The following is a 25,919-nucleotide window of genomic DNA, read 5'->3' on the forward strand; positions in this document are numbered from 1 at the left end:
CTGAGAAGCCTACCTGGCTGCAGCCTTCACAGCGGCGTGGAGCTCCTCTGAGAAGCCTACCTGGCTGCAGCCTTCACTACGGCTTGGAGCTCCTCTGAGAAGCCTACCTGGCTGCAGCCTTCACTACGGCTTGGAGCTCCTCTGAGAAGCCTACCTGGCTGCAGCCTTCACTACGGCGTGGAGCTCCTCTGAGAAGCCTACCTGGCTGCAGCTTTCACAGCGGTGTGGAGCTCCTCTGAGAAGCCTACCTGGCTGCAGCCTTCACTACGGCTTGGAGCTCCTCTGAGAAGCCTACCTGGCTGCAGCCTTCACTACGGCTTGGAGCTCCTCTGAGAAGCCTACCTGGCTACAGCCTTCACTACGGCTTGGAGCTCCTCAGCAAAGCTCTCAGCGCTCGGCAGTGCAGCACTCTGGGTAATCGCGCTAGTTCATGCATTCGGTTATAAGCCTCGACCAATGAACAGCGATTCTTACATTCTACAGTAGCAACATCATTCTTAATTATGCTGCACAAAACATAATTGTTATGCTGTGCAGAAATGCATTCATGTTGAAATGCCACCAGTAAAAATAATTTATTTTGCAACAGCTATATGAAGAATTACAATGTAACCTAAAAAAATATTTTGTCATGTGGGATAATAACTATCATTATTATTATCACTGTTGTTGTTACTGTTGTTGTTATTGCTATTATTATTAGTTATTGCATTCTGTACAAAAGGGGAACTCATTTATACTAATTTATAAGAGACAGAAATGAATATTGTGGAAGGAAAGCACTCGGCTTCTTTCACTCACCAAAGACACTATAACAACAACAGCCTTCATCGCCAAGCCCCCCATTTCAGCCCCCATTTCAGCACCCCCCTCATTCCAGCACCCCCCCATTTCAGCACACCCCATTTCACCAGGACAGGCAGCCGACGCACAGCCAGAGAAGGTATGAAACATGCACACCCCTGACCAGGTTTCTCATTTTGCCTTGAAAAGCGTGAAATTAACAATTTACTCCACATTTGCCAAAGCAAATCATACATCAACAGCAAACAGGAAATATACAACGAATTAAACAATAATAAATGATGTCTACAAACCCAATTAGATACGAAAGATCATAACTGGAAACTGGAAAAGCATTCATTCATAAAAACGCTGTCCCCCCCCCGCCCTCCTCCTCCCCCCCCCGGCCCAGATGAATTCCTGGCCATGTCACTGTATTTCGCTGAATGGCCTCTATCAGGGTGAAATGATATCGCCTCACACGGTTTCAGAAATTCATTAAACGGAATAGACCCGTCTGTGAGGTCTCTCATGTCTGGCAGTGAATATTAAGCAAGGGCTCCAGCCAGGAAGATGAAGGGAGTTTTCAGAACAGCTCCTGGACAACGTTACAGAAGAGCACAGATTAGTAAGAAGGCTATATATATATATATATATCGTTTTAAAAATTATAAAAAATCTGTCTCTCTCTCTCTCCCTCTCTCTCCTCTCCTCTCCCCCCCCCCCTCTCTCTCAGAGCACTGCCTCCTCGATCATTAAGGAGTGTGGAGGTGGATCACAGCACCTGGACGCTGCTGAGATCGGCCTGTCAACTCAGACCAGCTGGGCAGAGACAGAGGAGCGGAGGAAATCCAGCACGAGGCCTGCGGCGGCGGCTTCAGAAGGGGCGCAGAATTTAATGAGCGGTGGGGAGAGTGGGTCCGGGGGTCCACAGTGCGCCGGTTACAGCACAACACCGGCCCGTTATCGCTGAGCTTACACTGTGAAATACGGCCGTTAAAACCAAAGTGTTCCAGCGTAGTCTCATCCGACCACCATCCCTCTGTTCAAAGCTCTGCTGCAGACTGCTCACAGGATTTGAGCTGAGGTTTCTCAGTAATGGCTTTCTTCAGGCCACTGATGCTGGGCTGGGTTTTTTGCGAAGAGGCTGGGATACGGTTGACTGGTGCATCTTTTCATCGGTTCTTCAGACACTGCACTTTCGAGCCAGTGCTGTATATTCAGAAAGCAAAATAGACTGTAACATGAAAATCGAGAATACAAAAAATAGCACAAAAAATCTGGAATACTGAAAAGGCAGTTTGTTTTTTAACATGCACATAATAGACACTGATATTGCCTCGATGATGTGTTCCAGTCAGACAATCTAAAGTTTAGGAGAGAAAGCCAATTCACCCCTTGTCTTACTTGTTTTTTTGTGAGTACACACAGCTGAAAAAAACAATCCCCGGACTGGAGCTCTATGATAAATCTCAGGCTAACACAAAGTCAGTGCTTCTCTCAGACAGTCAGAAACTAGCTCATGGAAAGCTTTACTGTACGAGCAAAGCAGCACTGTCTCGAAATCTATTTTATTAGCATCTGATAGCCAGTGTAGGAGAGCCAGGCTTGGTGTTAGTATGTGGCTTATTGTGTTTAGTTCTCCTGATATGGCTGCAGACAGGAAGATCATGACTCTAAAATAGCACTACAGTAACCCAAGCCTCAGGAAATCAACAAAAAAAATGTTCTCAGTGTCCTTAAATGACAGAAACAATCTAATTCTTAAAATATTTTTTTTAACTGATAAGAGTCAAGCTTAGGATATCTTTTTCTTTGACAAAGTTTCTGAAATCCCATATTGCCATCAAAGATAAAAACCCATGTTCTGCACTCCTGGTTTTGCAATGAGAATTTAAATGAAGTAGATCAGTCAGTCGCTTTGAACCCAGTAATAAAACTTGTTTGCAGTCTAAGTTTCACTGGAAGAGGTTTTGGGTAACACTGGCACCCTGTCCAGTGGTTGTTCCTGCCTTGCGCCCAGTCCATACTGGGATAGGGTCACATGGTGCAATGCTACGAGGACTGGGACTCATTTTAGAGTCCGATAAAACCTGACCAGAACTTGAGGGTTTGAGTTGGTTTTGACCCTACTGCTCATTTTGCACACTCTCTCTTTCTCTCTCGCTCTCTTACACACACACATATACAAACCCGACACACTCTCTCACACACTCTCCCTCTCTTTCTCGCTCTCACACACACACACACACACACACACACAAACCCCACACACTCTCACACACTCTCCCTCTCTTTCTCGCTCTCTCACACACACACACACAAACCCGACACACTCTCTCACACTCTCCCTCTCTTTCTCACTCTCTCACACACACACACAAACCCCACACTCTCTCACACTCTCCCTCTCTCTCTCTCGCTCTCTCTCTCTCACACACACACATACACAAACCCCACACACTCTCTCACACACTCTCCCTCTCTTTCTCGCTCTCTCTCACACACACACACACACTCTCACACACTCTCCCTCTCTTTCTCGCTCTCTCACACACACACACACACACACACACACACACACACACACACACAAACCCCACACACTCTCTCACACACTCTCCTTCTCTCTCTTGCTCTCTCTCACACACACACACATACACAAGCCCCACACACTCTCCCTCTCTCTCTCTCTCACACACACACATACACACACTCTTTCACACAGTCTAGTCTTTGCAGTGCAGTCAAGGTCAAGATACAGACGGATGTTTTCTTGCTTGCTTCTTTCACGGTCGAAATGAGCTTACAGATCGTCTTACTAGGAGAGCGAAACCAAACACACCATAGGTCTCCGGCGAAGCAAAACGCTCATTTTTTTCCATCGGTCAAAAGATGCGTTTGTGTACATCCTCGCAAGTCTTCCTTTATATCCTGCCACAACAACAAGATCTCACTGCAGACAATGCGGAGGTGAGGGACTTAATTGAAGGATTTTCGAGTTGGTGTACACAAGCAGGGAGTTCGCTCTATAAAACAAGCCTCTCTCACTTCCCATCCAACTCAATTAAATTTTGCCTGTAATTCTTGGGTCCCCTTGGGCTCATTGCCTAAGTACAAAATAATAAATCAACTCAACCTCGTTACTCCTGCTAAAGTCTTTTGACATTGTTTTATTGGAAGCTGTTGAGTATAACCAGCCCAAATGTGAGCATGAATGCACCCACCACCCATGGAACCTCCCGGATCAGAGGCAGGAGCATGCATTAATGCGCCATCTCCTCCATTCAAATGAAAGAATGAATGACTGACTGACTGACTGACTGACTGACTGACTGACTGACTGACTGACTGACTGACTGACTGACTGACTGAATGAATATGGACCAGAAATTAAAAAAAACTTGAAAACTGAGCAGAATGAGTCACATGATTGTTTGATCACTTTGGACATTTTTATTTGTTGGTTTCACTGCTCTTTGATACATACACTGCAAACACATGCTAATATTGTTCAATGGCATTACCCATTTGTGATCCACTTTTTTAATTCGCTAATAACATTACTCTTATTTTAGAAGATGTTCTAAACGATTCTGCTTCTAGGCCTCTAGATATGTTTTCATAATGGAAAAGAGCCACACTGTGGTGAGGAAGCGATTGGACAGAGAGAAAGGAAACTCCGTAGCTATCCTACAAAGCCCCGCGAAGATCTCATTATCTTTGTGTTCCAAGATGCATCTGTTGGTGCCGGTGCCCCCTGAACAATGGCCCGGTTCAACCTGAACACGGAGCCCGTGACGACGTCTGCCAGCCATTCAACACGCGCGCGTCTCCATGGCAGCGATTGGGCGATTGTCCGAAAAACGCTGACGTTTCTCCCGGGGGTTCTCTCGCTCTCCTTTCTACCTCCATCACCAGGTCTGAACAGACACCTGAGCGTTCACAGTGAAGTCTGAACAGACACCTGAGCATTCACAGAGAAGTCTGCACAGACACCTGAGCATTCACAGAGAAGTCTGCACAGACACCTGAGCATTCACAGAGAAGTCTGAGCAGACATCTGAAGCATTCACAGAGAAGTCTGAACAGACATCTGAAGCATTCACAGTGAAGTCTGAACAGACACCTGAGCGTTCACCATCGTTTCATTCCGCCTGTCAAATTCCTGACACCGCAAAAACGTTTGGTGAGCAATACAGGCCGTGCTATTGTACCAACACCCCAGCGAGTTTATAGTGTCGTTCATTACATAAATGTCTTTGGAAATGCAGCACCATGCTGAAATAGCATTTCACTTAAACAAATGATATAACGTTAAAAAAGCAAAAGGCTCAAATCAAGCAGATTATCTATTTATTATAATTATTTTACTCCAATGTTCTTTATGACAGAAGTGAATATTTCGCGCCGGAGACTGTTGCCGTGGGAAGCCTGTTATAAATGCAGAAAGAAGGGGCTTGAGAAAAACCATAGCAGTTCCCAGAGCCTGTGAGGGTTCGAGGGCTGCATGTTCATGCTGTTCCTGCTTTTCGCTCGCCCTGCGTTGTTAGCAGACAGCGCAGCTCTGCGTCTCATCAGCCCGCTCGGGTCACAGGAAGCAGCTCCTGCCCTTCAGGTGTCTCTCCCTGTGTCACGGTTTAGCCGCCGCTGCAAATCGCGTTCCGAGAAAATCCTTCAGAGCACAAAGGACAAGGCATTCGGCAACAGGTGTGTGACAAACAGTATTGGAGCGTGTCCATGCACATAGACACGTGCACACACACACACACACACACGCAAGCACAGACACACGCATGCACACACAAACACACACACACACACACACACACACACACACACACAAAGCCAGGCAGAGCGATGGAGTGGAAGAGTGTTGAGGAAAAGCCAGGCAGTGAGCGTAGGAGAGGAACAGCTGTGAGTAAAAGCCATGCAGTGAACGATGGAGAGGAACAGTTTTGAGGAAAAGCCAGGCAGTGAGAGGTGGAGAAGAACAGTTTTGACAGTTTTGAGGAAAAGCCAGGCAGTGAGAGGTGGAGTGGAACAATTTTGAGGAAAAGCCAGGCAGTGAGAGGTGGAGAGGAACAGTTTTGAGTAAAAACCATGCAGTGAACGATGGAGAGGAATAGTTTTGAGGAAAGGCCAGGCAGTGAGCGATGGAGAGGAACAGTTTTGAGGAAAAGCCAGGCAGTGAGAGGTGGAGAAGAACAGTTTTGAGGAAAAGCCAGGCAGTGAGAGGTGGAGAGGAACCGTTTTGAGGAAAAGCCAGCCTGTGAGCATTGGAGAGGAACAAGCAGGAATCAGAGCTGCAATTAGAGAAGCGTGATAAGCATCACAGCCAGCAGAGGGACCTTTGGGCTTGTTTTGTCATAAAGAAACTCTACACTTCATCGCCTGATCCCCTTCTCCTCCTCTTTCACACCGCCAGCAAAACAATAAACAAATTAATTTAAAAAAAAATGTAAATCTGAAAATCAACTTGCTCTATAATGGAACTATGGGAGGGCAGAGCAACTATTTTCATAGATCATGTTTTCTGTGAAAGTGGATTTCTGTCGCTCTTAAAAATGTTCTTCAACTTGAGGCAAGCGGAACAGAGCAGAACTCCAGACTCTCTCAGCTAGAGAGGCCATCCTGAGCCTGAACATCATGGGCCTAATCACAGGACTAGACCAGAACTCCAGCCTCTCTCAGCCAGAGAGGCCATCCTGAGCCTGAACATCACGGGCCTAATCACAGGACTAGACCAGAACTCCAGACTCTCACAGCCAGAGAGGCCATCCTGAGCCTGAACATCACGGGCCTAATCACAGGACTAGACCAGAACTCCAGGCTCTCTCAGCCAGAGAGGCCATCCTGAGCCTGAACATCACGGGCCTAATCACAGGACTAGACCAGAACTCCAGGCTCTCTCAGCCAGAGAGGCCATCCTGAGCCTGAACATCACGGGCCCAATCACAGGACTCTTAAACAGCAGCCGCCCTGCTGTTCCACAGGAGGAAGAGCCCTGGAGAATCAAACCCACTTTACACAACAGCATTCTCATTCTCATTCTCATTCCTTTCTGACCACGTAGTTATGGCCAAGCTGGACCCAGGAGAACAGCCAGCTAACCGGCGAGACAGCTAGCTAGCTGTTTACGTAGCTCCGTGTGAAGCTTGAGATCTATACAAACCATGTGGGTCGGCAGATATGTAGCAAACTAACACCGGTGAGACAGATATTAACGACCACCGAAACCGTTTTAATTGTACCAAAAGCCAACAAAGTATCAGGCAAGTCATTCCAGATGTTTGCCCTAAAAACCCTTAAAAGGACTGTGAGTGGGGGAAAAAGTGGAACCATCCATCTATCTAATTATATAAACCCTGTTTGTGAAAGCAAAGGGTTGCCCCCACATCCAGGGCCTGTTAATCTGTGCCTATCCTAGTGGAACCTCCGGCTGTGATGGCTATATTATTACACCATTTGTTTTATTAAGCTAAAATAATATATATATATTTTTATCATTCGTGTTCCCAGGAAATGAAAGTTATTGCTGCAATACATCATAACCCTTATTTAGTGCTCTTGTTGTTTAAGAGAATCTGTTTCTTCTGCAGTAAATGCACAGTTTCCTTGTCCTTATCACAAGGGAAGTGGTATTTTATATGACAAACAAGAGTGCAGTGCTTCAAAAGTCTTCTTTAAATAGCTGAAATTTTATTGTTATTTTAAAAAAAATACAGCACTACATGACAACAAAAGCTCCCGTTGCACCACACTGAAACTCATATAATCCAAGCTAGCTATCCCTCTTTTTTCTAAAAATATATAAACATCTCGTTTGCAAGTTGGGGAGTAATCACACACAATGACTCTCATGAATTTGAGATTTACTGTGTGTACGATTCACGAAGACATTATCCACAAAGAAAATCAAAGAAGCATCTGAAGACGTTTCTCTCTTTCTTTCCTTTTTGCGATCTCTGCTGGCAGGCTGACATCACCTTCATCCCTTTTGCGTTGGCTCTAATAACACCTTCAGTAGCAGAAGAGAGGAGAAGAAGAACCTCCCGAATCTCATCACCTTGCTGAGTTGCGCTCACTGACACACCACTGACCTGAGCCTACAGCAGGCAGTGAGCCACACCACAGGGTCTGGAACATCGCAGAGGAGGGTCATGACTAACTTTATGAAACTTTTTGATGAAAAAAGAAAGTAAAAAAAGAAATAATCTCAAAACCCAAGGATTCGGACGTGTTTCCCCGGCTATGTAAATGGAATTTGTCAGGGTTTAAACTCGTAATATTTTCGCGATGTGTTCCAATCAAACGGCTCTTGGTCCGAAGCGAAGAGTCGGCGCGCGAATCGAGCGTGATTTCGACGCACGCCTGCGCGGAAATCGAACCGGAAGAGATGAATTTGGTTTAATTCAGAAATTTAAGCTCTCAGTCTTGACGTCTTCATGAATACTAAGCAAAAAGGGAGCGTCTGGGAAGAAGAATGCGACCTACGGTACACCCCCCCCCCACCCACCACCACCACCACCACAGCCCCACATCCTCACAACCACAGCCCCACATCCTCCACATCACCCCATCCCCCCCCCGACCACAGGCCCCCATCCTCCCCATCACCCCACCCCCCCCTGACCACAGTCCCCCATCCTCTCCATCACCCCACCCCCACATCCTCATCCTCCCCATCACCCAATCCCTCGCTTGTAGAGGAAAATAAGCCGTTCATATTTATGGCGCAGGGACACTATATTTTAATGACACACTCAATCTCAGCAGCTGTCCGCCAAAACTCACGCTGGCACATTCCACGTTACGTGCTACGCGCTGCGTGCTACACACTACACACTACGCCCTACACACTACACACTACACCCTACACGCTACACGCTACACCCTACACGACCCATGGCCAGAGAAGCCCCGGAGGTTAGGGGAGTTCCTCTGGGCTGGGGGTGGCGGGGGTTTGCGGGGGGTGGGGGGGGGGGGGTCTGCCTCCATTCTGATCAGAGCCAATCTCGCCCTCCCCAGTTACAGCAGAGCAGGAAAGAGCCCCGCCCCCTTTTCTGAAACCATGGAGACGAGCGCCATCCCCGCGGAAACGCTCCGCTGTGCCGTGAGGACGTTAAACGCATCCGCGGGCTCAGAAGCAGACGTGCTCCTTTCCGCTAACCACTAAAACACAGGCTTTCAGACACACAGAGCAGTCCAAACAGACCATTCCATTTCCACTCCCTCAGAAAGCTGCTTTTGAACATCTCTTTTTTTCCCCCAATATTGCACTTTATGTCATCACATTATCCAACAGGCATGTGGAAATTGAGCTTGAAATAAAATATGACACCTCCTCTCAAAGCTCGTTTTAAAATAAACCCCCAGAAGAGGTTTGTTTTTCAGAACTAGTCAAACAATTTGGGACAGTCCATATAACATGCCATATGGACTTGATAACAGGGAACGCCTACAATATCAGTATTTACAGTAACAAGTGCACAGCAGGAAGAAACAGGCCATATCATGTTACTGCTGTGGCATTAATTTTGACCTCACATGTACAGTAAATTGAGCGGTTATTGAACCACCTAGTGTATTATAAAAGAGGCCATCGATATTTATAATAATGATATTTCTACTGAGGCAGGTCAGGAAAATGAATGACATTGTTGACCGACAACGTCTGTAATTTCTGCAAAGCTGCCTTCTCCATCTGGATTTGAATAAGAAATCGAGAAATGTGCTGCAGAGCCTTTCATTTCTGAACGCTGGGCATATCTACACACTTCCTCTGAGTTTCACACTTTCACCTTATCCTCAAACCACAAAACAAGAATCTTCATCTTTCTGCTCCCCAAGACAAAATGTCTGAGTAAGAGAAAGTGAATCACAAGTTTTACTTTTTTTTCCCAGTCCAAGCAGTACCTCCAAAAGCCTCAACAGGTATAACTTGTTGAAATGTTTACACATAAATTAAAATCACCAATTTTACATTCCTACAGCTCAGTCATACCCATCTGTAAACAATGTATATCATATGGTGTCAGGAATATGGCTAAATAAATAAATAAACCTCACGGAACAGTGGCAAACAATAAACCATTTCTATTAGGACCTTCAGAATTCTGAAGTTCAAGGGGAAAAAAATATATATATAGTATTGGAAAAGCAAGCAAACAAAGGGCATGACTGATGGAACGGCTGATCTGGAGTTCGCTCGTCCGCTGATCTCACGCTGATCCGTGATTATTCCGGTCAGCGGCCGCGTAGAGGACTGGTGTTCCTGCACTGCACTGACAGGCTAACGCTATCACTTAATCAGAACCACCCAGGCAGTCCAACGTGTTCAGCGTCTTATCACCTCTGGAGTTTCACTTCATAAGAAACTCCTCCCTTATCAACCCAGGGAGATTACACAGAGAGCACAAACAAACACCGCCTAATCAAATGATCCCCTCTGTTTCACCTTCCTGTACAAAAATCAGTGCGTATGTGATCTCTTTAGTGCCAGAAAGTAGTCAGAAGTGCAAAGAAACACTGTTTTTCCTACCGTTCGATGCTTTCGATATTAAATCCTGGGTTTCTGAAGTAAACTTGCGTTGGATGTGAGTCTCACGCACTATTTTTAGTGTTTCCTTCTCAACCCCATGTAAGGAAGTCTCCTCCCAACGCCAATTTAAATGGGATAACAAGCGAGAGTCAGCTGTGTGGAATCATCGCTATGGCTAACCGACAGACTTACGACTGACACTTTGGTCTATTTAAAAACAGGGTTGCCGTGAGTTACGCACTCTCTCTGTCAGGTGACTCTCATCGTAACTGTGATGTTGAGCCAACAGAAGGAGCCAAATAGAAAAAAATGATATAGATATTTTGCATTAATAACAATGTTGGATAGTTATCATTCAGACACACTTGTGCCTACTCAATTATTGCTTGTATTATTTGCATAGACTGCTTTGTTGCTGTTTTTGTTGTGTTAATCAGATTAACCTACAGGGTCCAAGTTAAACTACGCGGTCGTTCCCTGCACTTGGAACTGTACTTCCCTCTAGGGTTTTCAACACGCTTGTTCCTGGTTATGGTTATACGCTTTGTTGTACGTCGCTCTGGATAAGAGCGTCTGCCAAATGCCTGTAATGTAATGTAATGTAATGATAGCTGTCAATAATAATAATAAACAAATAGCAAGTGCATGGACTTCATGTCATAACAGTGCTTGCCAACTCTCAGTGCTCTACATATTGAAAGGAACAGGCATTAGGTTACATTAGAGGCATTTAGCTGACGCTTTTACCCACAGCAGCTTGCACAACTTTTTTTTTTACATTTTACATTGCATCCATTTATACAGCTGGATGTATACTGAAATAATGCAGGTTAAGGACTTTGCTCAAGGGTACAACGGCAGTGTTTAACCCAGGAATTGAACCTATGACCTTTAGGTTACAAGCCCAGTTCCTTACCCACTGTGCTACACTGCCCAGTCATCATGTGGGTTGCATGTAAGTCAGAGTAGGAGGGGTGTTTATTTGAATTTACCCACTTTATCAGTGTTTTCCGCTGCTCCAGTCACAGTCTTATCTCACAGGCCTGGCTGGCCGTACGTCCACAGCCCGTGCCATCGCACAGATGTCCTCTGTCCTTGAACATGCTTACCTGTCCCAGCTGAGCTATGGCTTTGTGCTTCTAACCTTCCTGTTCACAGCCAATTACGTGCGCATGACCACGTTTTCGTCATCTGATACAGTCCTGTGGGACTTCAGCTATCACTGCATCACGCTTTTTTCTATACAATAAATGTAAAACTTTGGAAACTGTTCGTTAATGCGACATTGACAAAATGTCAGTGTCTACCATCCGTATAAAAAAGGGAAAGTGTTCCATGAGAAATAACAAAGGTTGAAATATTTTCAGATTTAAAAAAAGGAAATAGCTTGAAGATATCGCTCATATTACTTGAATGTTGATTTTGTTTTTCTGAGCAGATTTCACAGCTGACTCAGACGTGATTTTCTTGATGAAGTACTGCTAGGCAACGTTTTGTACTGGAAAAAATGTTTTCTAAATATGACCAGCGGTGTGGGCTGAGAGCGTGACACAGCTGAGGGAGAATTTAATATTTTCCACCCGTTAAAACATTAAAAATATCCCTACATATTTCGTAGCACAAGTAAAACAAAATTAACCTTTCAGTATGAATTCCCAAACTATTAAAATTTTGGTCAAGCAAGGTACAGTAATGAAATGTACACAATCCTTTACTGTCAGTAAAATGCTCATAGCCAGTATGGACAATCCGGTATTTATCTGCCCAACCTCAGTTATTATTATTATTATTGATAATAATAACAATAATAATGTGCCATCCAATGTTGGGCTGTACAACTCCACCATTTTCGGAATGTCCAACTATCAGCCGTAGCCACGGATACTTCCCAGAAATCTGAGCTGGAAGTGGGCAGGTACAAGCAAAATTTGTGATGTCACAAATACGTCAAACCTATCACGGTCCACAATGTCAAGATATGCAAATTACGGGAGAGCGATGTGGTAAGCTGAAAGCTGATTGGTTAGTGACACTGTCATGACAGTTGTAGTGTTGAAAATGGCAGTTTGAGGAAGCCATCCCTTTGTTTCACTCGTTACCAAAGGAGCCCATTTTAAACAAAAATAGGTGAAATTTGTTCGTAGAAATCTTGTGGATGTGCCCGACAGCGTAGAGGGAGTCCGTGTTTGTAGCGCACATTTTACAGATGACTGCTTCCAGAACCTCGCGGAGAAGCCGACGGGTTTCGCAAAGAAACCGATTTGAATCCTAGATGCCGTGCCTACTATAGGCTACATCCTGAGACCACAGCAGCAAGCGTGGCCACCCTGCATATTCATAGACTCTGGAATTCTCAATGAGGGTAAAGGTGCAGAGATGCTACTAAGCCCTTTTCAGTGGTTCATTAAACATTTTTTGATGAGAAAAATAACATATTAAACTAATTATTATTCAATATAGAATATTTTTCAAGGTTTTAAATAGATTTAGGTGCTTTAACTGAGTGAGCAACCCAACAACCCAACACCCCGAGCTAGTTTTGGAGTATCACAGCATACGCACAGTAAATTCACTGCTGAACCATTTTCAAACATCATTTATTTTCACTCTTGTCCTCTCCAAATAAGAAATGCCTCTACTGTCACTGTAGGTTTTCAAATGAGTAAAAACCCTGCTCACTGCAAATGTTCCTCTCATTTGAACAGGAGTATTATCTCTGCTAAAAATTCATCATGTCAATGGTTCTGTAAATTATCCTTTTTTTTTTGCAAACTGTTCACAGATTGACATCGAACAACATCAACAAGCTCTCTAGGAATCATTTTCCCCCCACAGAAGTCGTTTTAACACTTTTGATAGTGTATGCCAGGGGTGTCCAATCTCATCCGCATGGAGTGCCTGCAGTAATGCAGGGGCCAGTGTGGGCGAAGGTTTTTGCTTTAGCCCCGCATTAAGACACCCGATTCCACTCGTCAAGGTCTTGACTGACAGACCGTGATTGGTTAAATTAGGTGAATCGGGTGTCGTAGTCCTGGGCTAAAACAAAAAACTGCACCGACCAGCACCTTTCGGGTAAGACTGGACACCCCTGCATGCTGACACTGAATGACAAAGATGCACCTGTTGGTAGGATGGCCACTCCTCTCATCAGCACAGGCATTACTACAGGCACTCCATGCAGCTGTGTTGGAGCTGCGTTGCTGCATTCTGGAGCGCTGCATGGTGATGCATTTTATTGCCTAACGACCTGCCGATGTTTCCAGGGCAAGCTGCTTCATTCCACTCACTCTAGCAAAACAAAATAAATACATCTTTTAAAAACCCAGCTGTGATAATACCCCCTTCGGTACGTTTATGGGACAAAGTAAGATTCTGTTCTTCACAGAGAAGGTCACGCTGGAAAACAGACTCCAGATGTCACGTATCAGTCTGCACAGGAACTCACAGGTCAGTGGGCTCGGCCTTTAGAGTGAGGACTGGACATTCAGCAGTGCGCTGGCCAAGGACATCCATCTCTGTGACAGTCAGTCTGAGTCTGAACCCAACCCCACCCCCCCACCCCCCCAGCCCCAGCCCCCCCCCCAGTGCGTAACCCAACAGAAGCGCTACGCTGGACCTCCTGTGAAAGGCAGAGTCACACAGAGTCACACACCTTCACTGGAGAGGCAGCTGGGATTTCTGCATGACTGCAGTCCCTAGATTCCTTTACACACACACACACACACACACACACACACACATACTCACACACACGCACGCACACACACACACACATACGCACACACACACTCACACACACACGGACACACGCACGGACACACACACAAACACACACTAACACACACACTGACACTCACACACATACAAAGGCACGCGCACAAATATAAATTCATGTACACAGTGGTACAAAATCAATAATACCCATGTGTCTGGGCTTGTTTTGTTACAACTAGGTCCTTCCAGCCTGCTAATGAAACATCAGCACTGATAAACCCCTCTGCCAAGTCAGAATAAATGGAGAATGCAACGAAGGCCCTCCAAATCAGAGGACCCCCCCAGATTCGCCCCTCTCTACTCCTCATGTGATGTTTTTCCACATCTGAAATGCAACCCAGCGACAAGTCTCCATCGGCAACAGCTGTTGGCATGGCAGCAGGCTGAAAACCAGCCCTGCAGCAGTCTGCCAGTGGCCAGACCTTTCACAAACTCTTTCACCTGCTCACACTACAGGATCCTCACCTTGCGTGCCTCACTTCTACAGTGCCAACAACAGGCCACTAGGGGTCCCCTGTGTGCACGCTAACTAGGCAGTCTCTGGTTGCCTTTTGGGTGTGGTCTTATAATGAATCACGTTGCTCAAAACAAAGTATAGACTACCCACTGATGTCCAGTTAACCAGTGGGATACTTGTTCCATCGTCTCTAATACTTTTCCCAAAATACAGTTCTGGGTATCCATGTTTAACTTCATTAAAGTTTCCCCTTAATTATTGACCAAGCAAGACTGCATTAAAACTTTTACTGATTAAACTCAGATGCTATAATTGGTTAGGCACCTGCACTGTGTCTCCAGTAATTCACTCCAGATTAGAGCGTTTACACTGACCCCTTGTGGATAAGGACGGACACGCAGGGCTCATTCCTCTTGAGTCCGATCGTCAGGAATTTCTACGGGCCCTCGTCATTGGCTTCCCAGCCGCCAGGTGTGCGATGCAGTGGAACAATACCTGAGGCTGTTTTTCCCACTTCCACCAGCAAAGCATGCTCCTGGACTCCCGCATGGAAATGCGACACTGCCTTCTTCCCGCAGAATTCCGGACCCCGATATTCCACAGTGCCTCCTTCACACAGAATTCCGGACCCCGGTGTTCCACAGTGCCTCCTTCCCACAGAATTCCGGACCCCGGTATTCCACAGTGCCTCCTTCCCACAGAATTCCAGACCCTTAACAGAGAGTAGAGAAATAATAAGGGAATCAGTTCCAAAGGTTGAAACTAGGTAAAAAAATTACAGCAGGTGAAAAGTAGATGATGTAAGAAGGACTACAGAACAGTTTGTTTTCACTTATTCTTGCAAAAGTTGTGTCTCGCGTGTAGTACTGTGCACTTTAACTGATGCAACTTGTACAACGCGGGATTTATGCTATTGCCTCTAGACGGGCGGTAATAAGTAGTAGTAATTTAAATGAGCGTACAATCGTGACATCCTAATTTTTTATATCACTGCGAAACGCAGAATGCAGTGAATATGAATATGATTTCTCTGATGGAAGATATTTTGTCAGGTATAATTATTGGGTGTGTGATTGATTCTTTTCATCCCCGCGCAGTATTCTCATTTGTGAGACCACTAAAATCTAAAGTGGAAAGTAGGAGATTGAAAAGTGACGTTTTTGGCTGTTAAAACGTCAGACCAAAGAATAATGTGAATAGTGCACTATTTTAATGGAAATTCAACTAATAAAGAACAAATCTCATAAGCAGCACCCGACAGTAAAAAGAGAGCTAACACTGAAGATAATATTGCACATACACATTTTTACGAAAAGTTACACCATCGAAATAAAATAAATACATAAATTAAAAAACGGCACCGGTGAAGCCTGTAATCTCTTCCTTGTCGAAATCACAGGTGTTAACTAACCAAGGAGAGTCGTGAAAAAGCCATCAGCTCAAGTCTTCGGGGTTTTTTCTAAATTGCTAATAAGGTTTGTAGCGCCCCGGTAATAATGAACAGGGGGAATGCGGCACGCGGCCTTCCCGACGCGCTTAGATCTGAGAGAAAGCGCTGCTCGGGGAAGCAGCCAGGCACGCGCTGACGCATTTATATGCAAAAGAGCCCGAGATTCGGAGCCTGGCGCTTTTCAAGCGCAGGCTAAATGAGCAGCTGCGGCTGGAGCAGAGTATCGCTTCCAGAGCTTTCCGGATCAGGATCAAACGCGGGTTAGACTATGCCGCCGAAGCTCGAGGCTCATCTGCAAAGGTCGCTAATTAAAAGACTAGCTGTTTATAGAGTGATCTCGGTTAACGGCACATTCTCCTTTAGGGAAAAGTCGTGTACGGACATCATTCATTTTCAGCAATTATTTTGTTTACAAGACACTGTCAACAACCTCTGTTTTGAAGGCCAGATTTAATGAAGGCTGTCCTTCTGCAGATGGTCTTAACAGATTTATCTGAATTAATATTTATATTAATCATATTGGGAAAACAGAGCATCACTGAAGTGTGCATTTATATGAAGGCAGGGTGTGAGGCAGGTTTCTTTGACTGCAAGTAAATTCTACAGACGCAAACGAATCCTGTGATATATATCTCGGAAATAACTAAAAAATAAAATAAAAATTGAAATAGTCGCAGATGGGTGAAAAAAATAGCCTTCACTTAAATCGAGGAGAACTTGTTCTCAAGTATTTGCTGGCTAGAGAATTAGCCACTTCACACACTGATACCACTGATTGCATTTAAGATTCTTGCTATAAACAAAACCTGCTTGAAATACATAAATTAAATGACAATATGACTGATTTGTGTCTAACAGAATCGCTTCGCCTCCTCTCTCCAAAATCAAGTAGGCCTATTTCTGATATATTTTTTTTTCTTCAGTTGTGCCAGCATTACAAATAAATAAAAATATTTTGAATGGGATATTTACATGACTTTGTGTTGCCACATTCAGAATGTGCAAAATATACAGCTATGGAAAAACTAAGAGACCACCCCATATTTTTTGAGAGGAATTGGGGATACTCCACCAAATATTGATTGTTGAACCCTTTCCGAGAAGGCATTTTTATTTTTTGTATTATTTATGGGTACAAACTTGTTTAGTTTGCATTATTCAGCGTATAACAACACAGTAGTTTTAGTATTTGGAACAGTTCTCATTTTCTGCAAATATTCAATATTTTTGTTTGGAATTAAAATAAAATATTTTTTCATTAAGATTTTAGATTTTAGAGTTAGATTTAAAACTGACACATACCCATAAAAGCGTGAAACTGAAAATTTTTTTCCCCCTTAACTTCAGGCCTATTCCATGCCTTAATTAGAACCCTCTTATTCAGGATCCCGTCATATTACGGGCCAAACAACTTGTGATTTTTTAAGTCGTCGGCCTATTTAAAAACTAGCGTCATGTTAGCTTCAAGGCTGGCCGTACGGGTTACAGCTGCCATTAGCGCCGCGGCGCGCGCTTCTGGGCATGAGACTAAAGTCCGGTGTCCGTAACCCCACGGCTCGAGCGCCGCTTCCTGGCTCAGAAGGCAATGCGGACGATCACTGGGAGCCGCGAATTCAGCCGGTCCGACAGCTCGGCTGGCGGTTTCAGCCGCTGATGGGCCAATGTTGCCGCTAACTGAGGCGCGAAGCGTCCACACGCGCTGTGACAACGCTGACTGTAGCTCAGCTTAATTAGCGCTTCCTATAGCGTAGCTGGCCGGAGGCGGTGGTGTTACGGTAAGAGCTGGCACCACACAGAGGACACGGGAGAGGAAGCAGCTCTTTAAGGACGCCAGCCTGACGATGTTCCTCTCTCTACTCTCCCACGCTCCCAACATAGGGCCTACTCGGGGTGCGGGTGGGCGAGGGGGGGGGGGGGCGTAATGTTCGCTGGAATTGCCTCCTCCGCTCTTTCTGCCTGCAAACAGAATAAGGCTGATAAAATAAACCGTCTGAGAAAACAGCTTTGTCGCCAGCGTAACACAATTCTGACACAGGATTATGCTGAGGTTGAGAAGAGAGAAGAAAAAAAAAAAAGACAACCAAGGCGGTTATGGGCTTGGGGGGGAGGGGAGGAGGAGGAGGAGGAGGAGGAGGAAATATTGCTGCATTATTCGCCACTAAAAAAAACCAACGACAACAAAAAAAAAAACAAAAAACTTTTCTTTACTGGTGAATTAGTATGTGCTTTCAGTGGATTCCCCGCCGGAGATTTACGGGCAGAAAGCCGGGCGCCTGGAACCGGGCCCTCCGCTGTGTTCGGCACTGCCAGCTCCACCGCGAGAGGGAGAGGGAGAGGGAGGGAGGGAGGGAGGGAGGAAGGGAGAGAGAGAGAGAGAGAGGGAGAGAGAGAGAGAGAGAGAGAGAGAGGGAGAGAGAGAGAGAGAGAGAGGGAGGGAGGGAGGGAGGGAGGGAGGGAGGGAGGGAGAGGGAGGGAGAGAGAGAGAGAGAGAGAGAGAGAGAGAGAGAGAGAGAGAGAGAGAGAGAGAGAGAGAGAGAGAGAGAGAGAGAGAGAGAGAGAGAGAGAGAGAGAGAGAGAGAGAGGGAGGGAGGGAGAGAGAGAGAGAGAGAGAGAGAGAGAGAGAGAGGGAGGGAGGGAGGGAGTATCAGTCTCTCTCCTATCGGCCGGGGGATCTTAATGGGGCCTCTCCAGAAAGGCGGCGATTTATACCCCGGCTCGGCTCTGTTTTATTAGCCTTTTCCGCCACGCCGGGACGTCCTCCCGGGACCGCGGCGATCCCGCTACGTTAGGATCCAGCTGCTTCCCAGGACTTTAAAAAAAAAAAAGAAGGTTTAAATCACACGGTGAGCTGACCAAGGTGTTCCTTTGTTTTTGTGTGCATTCCATTTCACTTTCTGGGGGAGAGAGCGAGAGAGACAAAACTCTGCTGCGTCGAGAAACGTATTACAGGGCAAGTAGAATGTAAAACGAATGAAGTACAGACATGCTAGTGTAGCATGGCCCAGTCTTCAGGTTTTGCGGATAGGTTTAATTGCTCTGTACGGGAACAGAATACAATTCGTTGAACCGCACAGTGCAGACGTCACTAAAACACGATCGCTGTGGCTGTATATGGGAGCACAGAGTCAACGCTTGCTTCTTCAAGCAGATTTCCTGTCCTGGTGGGGGATTAACTCAACAATTATTGGAGAGGAATGCCGTTACCTCGAAAGAGGTAGCCTACATCAGGAATCAAGTCGTGATTGTGTGTTGGGGGGGGGCAAGTAGGCCTCCCATCAGCCGAAATGCTCCCTTCTGCGATTTACAATTCGATCTGCTTCCCATGGATTCCTGCAGCAGCGTTGCTCCTTACAGATTCAGCGCTCAGAATGCCACAGCCCGGAGACCTGAACGCTGTAGAGGTTTTAACCTTGTGTCGGTGACCCTGAACACGCTGCAGACCGCGGCGAGATTAAGCCCGTGTCGGCGTTCTGCTGGATATCTACAGCGCCTCATCCCCTTTTCATTTCAAGATGTTCCTTTAGAAAATAAATAAAATAGAGAATCAGAAAAAGAAGAGAAGAATGCACCAAAAAAACTGTTTATTTATGTCTGCTGTTCAATTGTGTCATTTCTATTGCCTTACATTCACTCCCGTCGTTAACCTTAGTCTTTAGTCATTTCTCCTTTGGGAGTCAGGAGAAATATTCTGGTAATAAAAGAGCACTATTCTATCTGCACTGGAATGTATGAATATTGCATGACACTTAAATGGAGTCACTGTCATAATCCCCTCTGCGTGAGTCTAAACCTTACACAGTCTATGGTCTAAACAAAGTGTGATGTCATTTCCTGTACAGTATAGTGTAGGATACGATTGATTTGAATGCTGGAATTCCGAGCTGTAATTCTCTCCTAGGGAAAATGGAAGGGAAATTAAGTTTCATGCTTTTTAATATTTTTTAAATATAATAGTTTTGTTTTGCTTGGCTTGGCTTGGTCTCTGGTCAGTGTTTTCACAAGATAAAGCAACTGCCTGAAGTTTCGTAGTAGGAAGCTGTCATTAAAGCATCATTAAAACATTTAGTTTTGTGCAAATAACAGATCATGAGTATAAAATTGAAATCCGCCCTTAGAATTGCTCTGCAATCCAAATATTAATCGAGAGCTAATGTTTCTGATTCAGCCCACACACACACAGATTTGTTATGGCCTTTGGGTCAGTACGCAGCACGCTGCATGGATTTTCAAAAATATGGATTATGAATATAACCATTTCACTGAATCATCACATAATAAAGAACTGACAAACAGAAGTGTTTCTATGAGAAAGTCAGAGGCTAATGACTTCATACCCAGGCCTGTGCAAAGACTGAACCATGATGAAAACCCATAGCACTCATGAAAGCACCCGCGATTCATCTGAGCCTAGTGAAATGGTGCACCTTTTGTAAGAAGAAAATCAATGTCGCAAAAAAAAGTGACACAATTAGCGATTTTCAATACACTGTAAACACCATCAATCAAAGCTGACCCTTTGGTGGTCTCAAAACAGACAGCATTCATACAAAAAGTGTGAAATATGGCAGCACAGCATATGAAAAACGTTTCAGCACTTGTCATCTGGTGCAGCACTAATCCTATAGTGAAAAATACAACCGTTTTTTTTTTAATGGTACTGTGCTGTACTGTGATGTCGACATTTTAGGAATAAAAAATATGCTCATCAAATTTCACTGGGTCATTGGGACTGTGGTGCTGAGAATACAATCGTTCTCTCAGAAGTTTCTCTCCTGTCTTTGTTATGAATAACAATAATAATTAATAACCGTTATTAACAACAATAATTATGTGTAGTGATGAATAACTTTGTCGAGCGCCCCAATGAGACACGTATACCAAACAGTTGTTCTTTTAAAAATCTGTATTATAAATACGCACAAATATTTCTAGGCAAACAGAGCCTTGGGTCTGAATCAGAGCGGTTGTGTGAAATGTAAAGAGGTGGGGGGAGTCATGCGGATCCTGCTGAACCTTGTGAGGGAGCAGTACCCCGGGCCACCCCTCTGAGTTATAGGTCTCCGTTTCTGTCAAAACCGCTCTCTGGGTAGAAATTCCCAGCATGCACTTTCAGAAGAGGTATGCGATGAAGGATCCCCCCCCCGCGCACACACACACACACATAATGAGAAGACACAGCGTAAAGAGGTCATTTAGCTTACACACACGCGCTGACGGGCAGCTTGCAGATTGGTTATTGTCCTCCCCCAGTTCTGCTGTTCAGATATGGGAGGTTCTCCTCTCTACACCATTCCCCCTCCCTTCTAATATGGCAGAACACCCCAGCAATGCATCAGCCTTCAGAGAGTTCTCACTGCCGGGGTCAAGGAGGGGTTACTAATCCCCCCCCCCCCCCCCCCCCCCCAGCACTCCCCATGATTGATGCTTGTATGGGGCAATGGGTGCACTCTCTCATCGAGGACCACAGCTGTAAACTCGTATTAAAAAGGAGTCCCAGAGAAAGGGGGTGAAACAAGGCCAGGCGAAAGGTGAAGAGGAGACTGCTGCACCAGACCGAGCTGGGCCAAACCAGGCCAACCCGGACCAAAACAGACTGAACTGGGCCAAACCAGCTTGACCCAGACTGAATAAACCCCAACGCGGCCAAACTGGGCTGAACCATGTCACAGGGATGCAAGACCCAGTTTAAAACACCGAGGGCCCGCTTTCAGCTTCTCACTGGTGCGTAGGTCTCGGGGAAAACAAAATGAATAAAATTTCTGCTTGAGCAAGAAAATAAAACTGCACTTCTGCACCCTTCAGGAAAATGATCTGCACACCAAGCACTAGCTCTAACTCTACAACACACATGCACACATGCATGTGCACGCTAAGCACTAACTCTACAACACACATGCACACGCATTCACCACGGGACAAATTGCAAAGACAGGCAGGAATTTCTGGAGGATAACTAGACAAAAAAAGATCATGTACTGGGTAGTCTCATAAAGATAGTCTAGAGTATATCCATGGTAACTATCTGCATCTGCAGGCTCAGAGAGGTGCATTCCCATAGAAATGCAGGAGGAAATGAAAGCAGGAAGTGGAGCTGTCTGCTCTGGTCCCGTCTCTATTTCCAGTTCACTCCTGAGGTGATGAACAGTTTGCCCCAGGACCGTCCCCCGGGACGCCGAGCGAGTGGGTAAGTGACAGCCCCGTTCAGCCTGATGATCTTACCACCGCTCGTCTCCGATGACTAAGGACTTCTGCATTACAGTGACAACTGGTCCCCCTTTCTCCTCTGTCGTTCCACTGCTCACAGCTGAGGGGAAGGGTCCATTAACTCATGCAGTTCCCTGTTCTCATGGCAGTTTCCTGTTCTCGCAGTAGTTTTCTGCTCTCACAGTAGTTCCCTGTTCTCCTAGTAGTTCCCTGTTCTCACAGTAGTTCCCTGTTCTCGCAGTAGTTTTCTGTTCTCACAGTAGTTTCCTGTTCTCACAGTAGTTTCCTGTTCTCACAGGAGCTTTCTGTTCTCGCAGTAGTTCCCTGTTCTCGCAGTAGTTCCCTGTTCTCGCAGAAGTTCCCTGTTCTCACAGTAGTTTTCTGTTCTCACAGTAGTTCCCTGTTCTCACAGTAGTATTCAATTCTCACAGTAGTTTCCTGTTCTCACAGTAGTTTTCTGTTCTCACAGTAGTTCCCTGCTCTCACAGTAGTTCCCTGCTCTCACAGTAGTTCCCTGCTCTCACAGTAGTTTTCTGTTCTCACAGTAGTTTCCTGTTCTCACAGTAGTTTCCTGTTCTCACAGTAGTTTTCTGTTCTCACAGTAGTTCCCTGCTCTCATAGTAGTTTTCTGTTCTCACAGTAGTTTCCTGTTCTCACAGTAGTTCCCTGCTCTCACAGTAGTTTTCTGTTCTCACAGTAGTTTCCTGTTCTCACAGTAGTTCCCTGTTCTCACAGTAGTTTCCTGTTCTCACAGTAGTATTCTGTTCTCATAGCCGTTCCCGCTGTACCATAAGAGCTCTCGACTGAGCTGAGATCATTTACGCTTTCGAGTGGAGGAGCCCAAGGTCCATTAAACTTCATATGTGAATACTTTACTTAAAGCGGTTTTTCAAATGGCAGCTCTAAATACTGGCTGTCATAAGCATGCATGCATATCATGACCACCAGTCGGAATACTAAAAAAAGTAAAATTTTATGATGAACACCATGACAAGAATTGTGATTCTTGCCACTACCACAATTGTTAAGCAAAGATTTTGCCGAGCGTTTCCATCATTTTAAAAATTATTATTAATAATAATAATTGATAATTATGAAGTGTAGTGTAGGAGAGATGCTTAAGTATTAGCGTCCTTCGAACAGTAGTTTGTGTTCATTGACTTATGCTGAATATTCTTAATGAAAACAAATTAATATTCAAAGTAACAATCATTTTCAGTGATTATATTTTCTGTGAAAACATTAATCTCATGAATACAGCACAGAGGATGTGAATGTTAGTCTTATTTATTCTTATTTAATCCTGTCACAGTACCTGTATGTACAGGTGGTTAACTAGCATAGTGGTATTTACAGAATGCAATTTTCATGGGGAGGGGGGGGTAAAATTCTGTCTGATAAATAATTCACTAAAATTAATTATCCACATTAATACTCAGCACAGAGTGGGGATTAGGGTACCATTGGCATACCCATATACTCTTTAAGTGGGTGGAACACAAGAAGTTCTATCCAAGAAACTAAACTTTGGGACACCAACATCCCTATTAGGAGTAAGAAAGTTTGTTTTACTGAGAGAGAAAAAACTGATTTCCCCTTGCTATTTCCAGTAATTACAGAGCCTCATATTTAAAATGAACAATGCGCATGTCACTGGCATATTTTGAGAGGCCATGATAGCAGTGGGTAGTCTGATAAGTGCCTTGAACACAAGCTTGCAGATTTCTCATGAAGGACATAAAGCAATCAAGAGATATTAAATTACATTACAGGCATTTAGCAGATGCTCTTATCCAGAGCGACTTTAATGTGGAGAAACCTTAATGTGGAGATAGGGTTGTTATTTTTGCACACTTCTTAGCAAAATGATAGGTGTCTATTTGTGAGTTGCCCTTCACACAGACTTGCAGAAAGTGATTAGTTTGCATAGCTTGTATGATGTTTTGATAAGCCATCCATTTGATGTAGATCACTGAATGTCTTTTGTCCATACAGATGATTTTAAGACTTGTGTATTTTCCAGTACATTAATGGTGCACAAAACTGGCAGCCAAAAATTGCATAAATACCTAAACTACTCAGTTAACTTTACCTCCAAACTGTACTGTTCTGAGATAAATTTTGTTTACAGCAAGAATAAAACTACAACATAAAAACACATAAAACAGCATGTATTAGAAGACATCACAAAAAAGTGATTGTGTGTGAGTGTCTGTCTTTCAATCTGTCTGTTTTTCCAGTACGATACTTTTAAAGCTAAGTAAATCCGATCATTCTGTTTCCTTTCTTCTTCAGTGGAAATTTACTTTTGAGATCTCACAGGATCATATTAGTTATCGCCATTATCACTACAGGAGGTAATTAATACTGATGCCAACGGGTACACAACATACTTTTAGGGCCATATTCAGGTAACCTGCATTGTTTCTGTGCATTTATCTCACACATTATGAACTCTGCCAAGTACAGTAACCTCACAGATCAGTTGTTTGGATTAAGCATATTCTGTGCATCAATCCAGTGTCGTAGCCGAGTGAAAAATATGTATATTTTTCCAAACTGAAAATATATTTTTAGCACATAAAGTGTGTCCTCTCCTCCCTCAATGGAGCGTGTCATGCGGCTGTGTTCACTGCGGCGACCCAACCGCACGGGCGGCGAGAGATTCGAGAAGGCGCCGCGAGAACCGAGACCAATCGCTTTTCACACGCGGGTTTATCAAAAAACCAAACCTCTCTCCCCCTCCCTCTCTCCCTCCCACCCTCCCTCCCTCTCTCCCTCTCTCCCTCTCTCCCACCCTTGATACAAAAGGTGTACACCTTGAAGTAGCTGCGTGGTGGAATTAGTTAGATTACAGCACCAAGGTCAGAACGCAAAAACATCACGATCGAATCATTGTAGATACTTTGCTGTATGAAATTGTTCCTCATATTCTCAAAATAACTCGCCATAATATGTTGTATGGATGATAGATTCCCACTTTCCAAACAGCAGACCTCCATTGAAGGTTCAGGATTTTTAGGGAACTTCTTATACAAACGTTTACAGAGCAGTCCTTCCAGTTTGCAGATTTATGACGTCATTATTTCCCGCTGAGAAGCCCAAAAATCACTACTTCCGCTGGCACACGCTAGGAGAGAAATCCTGGCCCTCTGCTCGACGCCAGTCCTGCTGCTGAGTTTCTTTTACACCTGATGGCTAATTGATTGATTAATGTCACCGATTGGCTGGAGATTTAGCTCACCTGGTACCCCAGGGCCCAGGTATGAATCAGTCCTGATTAGTGGGGGGAGAGTGAGACATCAGCACCAATCAGACGTGTTCATACCCTCCACATTTTTGGAGGACAAATTTTCAGCATGTCTTTAAAATATAAGAATTATCATTCATGACATATAATTTGTAAATTTCCCCATTCCCCTGCTGAAGGAAGGTGGAGAGTTGGGGTGTGTGCTGCGCTCAGCACCCCTTTAAAACGCGCCCGTCCGGAAGGGAGGATGTGCACTCAGGTGCACTGGATTGTTAGCTAATTGATAGCTGGTATTCTCCCATCAGGCTAATTGATCTCATTTGTATGAGTGTCTACTGCCTGTACTCTGTGGTCTAAGCCCACATTTAAGGGCAGAGGACAGCATATATCTACGCGGGGGCGTGAGCGCTTATCGAAGCACGAGCCCAAAATGTCCGCTTGGCTGCTTTTAAATGCA

The 25,919-nt window shown here is 44.8% G+C and overlaps 1 protein-coding gene and 1 long non-coding RNA gene across 2 annotated transcripts in view; both read right to left on the reverse strand.

Moving 5' to 3' along the window:
• sgcd (sarcoglycan, delta (dystrophin-associated glycoprotein)) overlaps positions 1 to 10,403 on the reverse strand; it is a 177,478-nt gene extending 167,075 nt beyond the window's left edge. Inside the window, exon 1 of the mRNA XM_035434688.1 lies at positions 10,328 to 10,403. The gene's annotated coding sequence lies outside the window, so the exon portion shown is untranslated. The remainder of the gene's footprint in view (positions 1 to 10,327) is intronic.
• Positions 10,404 to 13,458: 3,055 nt separating this feature from the next.
• LOC118236378 overlaps positions 13,459 to 25,919 on the reverse strand; it is an 86,855-nt gene continuing 74,394 nt past the window's right edge. Inside the window, exons 2-3 of the long non-coding RNA XR_004767024.1 lie at positions 15,054 to 15,270; positions 13,459 to 13,615 (exon numbers count right to left, since the gene is read on the reverse strand). This is a non-coding gene — a long non-coding RNA (uncharacterized LOC118236378). The remainder of the gene's footprint in view (positions 13,616 to 15,053; positions 15,271 to 25,919) is intronic.

The sequence above is a fragment of the Anguilla anguilla genome, chromosome 9, assembly GCF_013347855.1.
Source record: "Anguilla anguilla isolate fAngAng1 chromosome 9, fAngAng1.pri, whole genome shotgun sequence".
NCBI lineage: Eukaryota > Metazoa > Chordata > Actinopteri > Anguilliformes > Anguillidae > Anguilla > Anguilla anguilla.